Raw genomic sequence first — 6,235 nt, forward strand, 5'->3', positions numbered from 1 at the left:
GACTTGGAGGCACGTCGTGGGCATTGATGTTCTTTGTGCCTGCCCTTTCATCAATTTTATGTGATCAACACTCATCGCCGCGATTAAATATCAGTAAGAATAAAAATTCATTACAACTTACCCTTCCTGGAGACTTATGATTTTGAAGACGATGTTACCCACTGTCGTCTTTTTCTCGCTGCACTTGCTTCCATGGACTTGAGTTTCATTAGTTTATTCAAAGAATTCTAATAAAAGTTCTTGTTCTGACATACAGGGAAATAATCTTTTCGTCACCTTCAGGAAATTTTGACTGAAGTACTGTCTTTAGAGTGTCCATAACTTTATGTTGCTTGGAAACAGTTGACCCATGGAAGGATGCAAACACAATCTCAAATTGAATAACTTTTTCCATATCCGAACCACTACGTGCCTCCACCGGGTACCGAACCGGAATCCCTCGATTATAAGGCGATGACGCCACCACTACGCCATCGGGGAGGCCCTCAAAATAGAAATAGATGTGGTGCCAGATTCCTTAAAGCCCCAATTGGTACACTCTGCAACAGCACAAGAATGTTTACCTTTGGCACGCTTATTCATGGTACAGACACCGAATAAACGTAATACGACCTAAAATTACTCGCTTTAATATTCAAGACAAACAGCACAAGCACTTCTGTAAACGAATACCTGATCGCTACTACTGGACCTGCAGATTTTTCTGACATCTGGGAGAAATCTGTGCCTCGAAGTTGGCTTATACCGAACAATGAAAGCCATGTCGCTTTCGGAAACTGGAAGAAATTACTTTCCATTTGAATGTTCCCAACTGCAGGTATGAACCCCCTCGGTGTATGTCAAATCGTCTATCGTATATCCCTTACCTGGAGGAATCGTTAGCGTAACGCTCTATGAACTCAGAAGCGAACCTTGGTTGAGGCATGGGTGTGTATCATTGTGTGTCTTATCTATTTCATGTTTCATTTTCATTTCATTGCCCTAGTTTGCTCTATATGTCAAAAAGCGACGTGAAATAATAAAACAGATTGATTGAATTGGCGTTTTAAGTCCAGTTTAGGTACATTGAGGCTATTTGTACCTACAGTTTAAAGTGGGATCCGAACCACTACGTGCCTCCACCGGGTACCGAACCCGGGATCCCTCGATTATAAGGCGATGACGCCACCACTACACCCTCAAAATAGAAATAGATGAGAACGTTAATTGGTTCAGTAACGATCTCGCTACCCAGCGAAGGTTTAAGGCTCGAGTCCCGCCTGGACATTGTGTCCCTTTGCGGGTGTCCATCAATTTCATCTTTTCGTTACTCATCCTCGCCTTCCAATTAGGTAAAAGTTACAGGAAAGCAACCCAAAAATAAGAAAAAAATATTTGCCTCGTAATGACGCAATTTGACAAGGACGACCACAATATTTTTTCACACGAGAGGCAGCAGTGCTCAAAGAGGAAAAGGTTTTGGAATGCTATCTCTCCAGTTAAGAAAATCCTCTTAAAGAAAATTCCCCCACTAGGATAAATTGCATAGACATCCTCCACCCACTGCATTTTGTCTATGATTTTGCAATATACTCGTACTTATTATGTTATGCAGCAGTAACTTCAATTAATTCTTGTCAAAAATAAGTCGACCCTGCAAAGAAGTTGCTGAAATTCTACTGCTGGAAATTTTTAAAATACAACACTACCTGAATATATGTACAATATATTGACATAATTTGATGCATGTTTCTTCCGTATCAAAAAAAAAAACTACGTGTTAAATAAAAGTTAAATAAGAAGGATACTGTTATAGACATTCATATTATTGAAACTGATGGCAATATTTGCATTCATACGGCTTAGACGTTTATTATTGCGTAACTGTAACTTCATAATAATAATAGTTTTATTCACACGCACACAACACCGAAATTTTGGAGCTTCCTGTGGATACAACTCGACAGGACTCATACCACTGCATTTTACATACTAGTGACTAGCGAGGCTCTGGCGTCTGGACTCGTGGCCATTATAATCCTTGGTGGGGCTCGTATTGTGTTGTCCTTACATGTTTATGATTGTCCCTTCATCCGCCTCATCTTATCACGATTCATCCTCATCTTCACGATTAGCCAGAAGTAGCAGAAAAACGAAATAATAACAAATCAATATGCATGTATGTGTCGTTCATTTAAAGACAAATTTCTACTGGATTGATCGCTACTATGAGGATGAATGATGAACTAATGAGTGGAGAATGAGACAAACATTGCTATATGCCTTACTATGGTTCAAACTGGGGCCTCTGGCTTCCTAAAGCGTTATGCTGTCATGGAGACCCGTTATATACATGTAGAGGGACTTACTTAATCCTTTCCGTTCAATCTTGTTGCAGTTATGTCCATGCTATAATTAATTAAGTTAGTAAACTATTTGCATGAAAATATGCGCACGAGACACTACTCCCACCCCCCTCCAGCACACACAGGCATTTCAAATTGTTTCACTTTACGATTTTTCGGGTGTTCTCTATTGTGCTCGTCTCAAGATGAGACTCTCATCTAATAATCATTTAACTTCATTGCTGTCTCTCGTAATCAAGGAGTCCCGGGGTCGATACCCGGTGAAGGCACATGGTGGTTCGGATTCTACTTTAACATGTAGGTCCAGTCCCGATTAGCCTTACTGTGCATAAAGTGGACTTAAAACACCAAATCAACCAATCAACCAACCAACCAACTTTATTGCTGCGTGTAGAAGTGTAGACAAATAGTGTTAAAGAACCAAAGACATTGATTCCCTTTTTGCTGAATTCAGCATGAATTTGTTCGTTTGCCATCCTCAGTTAACTTGAGAAGGTACGGGAAAGCAGTGAAGAAGAACTACATGTTATAAACATTGCTTCCCAAGAGTTATATTCGCCTCTATGAGGCGATTAACTTGTATGATTTTACATGTTATTAAGCGGCCCGCAGCTGAGGGATCCCCTTTTTGACGTCACTCTAGCAGAAGACCTTCACGTGCCGCCGTAGCGCGGGAAGCCGGAATAGCACCCCCTGGTCATAACAACATATAACAAGAAATCACGCTGTAACTATTTACTGTAACATGCACCTGTGGGTCTCACTTATCGCACACCGTATTTATCCGTTATGCCCTTCGTCTGTCTGACGTAAGCATAAAGTACTTTAATTGTTTTGTTGGACATGTTAGGTTGTACAGGATAACTACAATGAAATTTTTAGGGGTTTGTCCCAAAAGTTAGTATTTATAATAAGAGCTATAAACCTAATATGCCTAACATAAGAACGAGCATCTTGATCCGAAGTTTAAACACGAAGGGCGGGGCAGAACTCAATACGATGTGCGATAAGTGACACGTAATGTAGTCAATCAATTGATAGTGTTGCCACTACCAAAAGGTAAAATTTTCCTTTCAAATATGTAATTTTAACCTTTATCTAAGAAACTGCAACCTATTAGTTATTGCCAGTTGTAGGTTGTAGTATTAGAATTATCACTGTTATTTCCGTTGAATCAGAAATAGAAGAACTAACTGAACAAAGTAGGAAAGAATATATAATTGTTTATTGTCATTATGCAAGCTTAGTTAAAAAAGACCGGGGGCGAGTTACCGATAGGGGAAAGCTGACAAGGTGTTTTCTATTCCTGCGAGACAAGAGTTGGCAACATTTCAGGTACAATGTCTATGAATATGACCGTCTTGCTCTCGAAGTCACCCTATGTATTCGCCTAGAGCTTGTATTTGTTTATTTTTATCGCCTCTTTTCTATATTTAATTGCTACGGTGGGGGCTTATATCAGGTGGTTATAATTAAAGTGACGGTGTTCAGAGTGGTACAGCACGGGCTGTAATGAGAGTAGCAGTCTGAAACTTCGTAGATATGCTAATGAAGCAATGCGCTCGCGAATTATGCAAAAAAAAGTTCCAATTTTCGCCACCAGGGTAAAACATGGCGCTGTAAGCAGTCAAAACGTGGAATTTTCCGTAACTCTGACGTCAAAGTCGGTGACGTTGCCTAACCATAGAAACTAACTTTTCTATGGCCTAACCATTGGGTGAGTTCCCTGGTTGTTGTTGGTGACGCTTGTTGCTTTTTCCTTTAGTAATGTTCATGTAATTCGAATAGTGAAACTGTAGCGATATTTTATTACAAAGAGTATTGTTTTCTGCGATTTATAGTGTTTTTCCTGTAACTATACCCAAGTTTTGACTGCTTACAGCGCCATGTTTTACCCTGGTGGCGAGAATTTGAACTATTTTTTTTTTTTTTTTGCATCATTCGCGAGCGCATTGCTTCATTAGCATATCTACAAAGTTTCAGACTGCTACTCTCATTACAGCCCGTGCTGTACCACTCTGAACACCGTCACTTTAATTATAACCACCTGGTACTATTGTACTATAACGTTAGATGCAAATCGCGTTTAATTTTTGAAGTGAAACTTCATAGAGAATTGAGGTATTTGCAGACACGAACAATTGAATAAACAAAATGCAGGTTTCGTGCCGAATTATCACTTCCATTGCAAGAGCTAAATTCGAAACAACATTGCAATCTGTCTATGCATTTGTGTGTGTGTGTAAGGTTCAAGACATGGGATTGGATTAAAATATTCATAATGAGCTGATTTTATAGAATTATGAAGTACTTTGTGGTGTCTGCTAACATAGGAGAAACACTTGAGTATGATGACAAAGCCTGATTGCTTGAAAAGCATTAACGAAAAGTGGCGCTTTAAAACTGTAGCAAAATTTGACTTTATTCGCCTGTGAAGCTTATCTATGGGCTACAGATGCTGAATTTTGCAAATTACATACATTCACAAACATTTAAACCTTAATGCAATTAAAAACACTAATAATAATTTTAAAATTAATTCATACGTGGAGTAGGACCACTTTTCGTGGAATGCCCAAGACCCTTAGGTAGATATTTTGGCGCCCTATAGGCAGATTGGGGTTTGGCGCCTCACCCCCTCTTCCGCAATACCAGGCACCGATATTTTATGTGCATCCCTCGATATTTTCTTCTTATGCCATGGATTGCGATATTTATGTCCTACAAATTATGAAATGAGGAAACAAAGAAAATAATATAGGTTATATATATTTTTAAAAAGATCGTAGTTTGCATTTGTGATTTTGAAAAAAGTTTAGCATATTTAAGAATATTTTAGTTACATCTTAGCACAGATAAAGGTATATACCCTTATCTGTGATCTTAGTGTCTGAGGAACATCTTTAAATACGTACTATCTATTACTACTATTTTGGGAAACAGAAAATTCCAGCAGCGTGTCACCAGAATATAAACCTAGAAGTAAAGGAAGAAAATAGGTTAAGAATAATAATGAAAATAGATAATACAGTGTACGGTAAGTTCTCAGTAGAAAAATGTGTAATTTAAAATTATTCAACACTGCCTGAAAAAAATTACATCCTTATAAACTATGCATTACACATTATTGCAAGTAAGATTTATATATCCTGACTGCCAAATGTAAATTTCTTCGTAAGATATTCTGACTTTGTTGTCTTCTTATTTTTTTTTAAAAAAAAAGCTTTGAATAGCTTCCTAGGATTCAGTCCCTTCTAGTCTACCCCTCGCTACGGATGGGAAAAATGTGGGAAAAATGACAGCTTGCTCTGCGACGACATTAATGAGCATTTCTACATTCTAATTCCTTCACATAGGAGAAGTATTTATTTTACGTGAGAGCGCTCAACTAAGATTATATTACATTTCTTGGATCTGAAGTGAAAGAAAGGTAATAATTCTTTTCCCACAATTGACGCATGCGTCACTTCAGATCCAAGAAATGTAATATAAGCTTAGTTCAGTGCTCTGGTGTAAAATAAATACTTCTCCTATATGAAGAAATTAGAATGTAGAAATGCTCATGAATGTCGTCGCAGAGCAAGCGGTCCTTTTTTCCACAATTGACGCATGCGTTCAGGAGACGCCTCTGGTGAGTGTCCATTCATCAATTTCATCATTTCATTACTCATCCGCATCTTCAAATTAGCCAAAAGTGGCACAAAAAGCGAAGTAAAATAAAGCAATCAATCAATCATGAGCACAAGAACAAACCAACTTAAAGAGTACCGCAAGCTTTCTTCCCAGAAAAAAATCACTATTCACACACACACACACACACACACACACACATATTTCTGTCTAAACACGATTTACAAATTGAGATTAAGAGAGGAAATTTCGGTAATTTT

The sequence above is a fragment of the Lepisma saccharinum genome, chromosome 19 (assembly GCF_977018435.1).
Source record: "Lepisma saccharinum chromosome 19, izLepSacc3.1, whole genome shotgun sequence".
In the NCBI taxonomy this organism is placed as follows: domain Eukaryota; kingdom Metazoa; phylum Arthropoda; class Insecta; order Zygentoma; family Lepismatidae; genus Lepisma; species Lepisma saccharinum.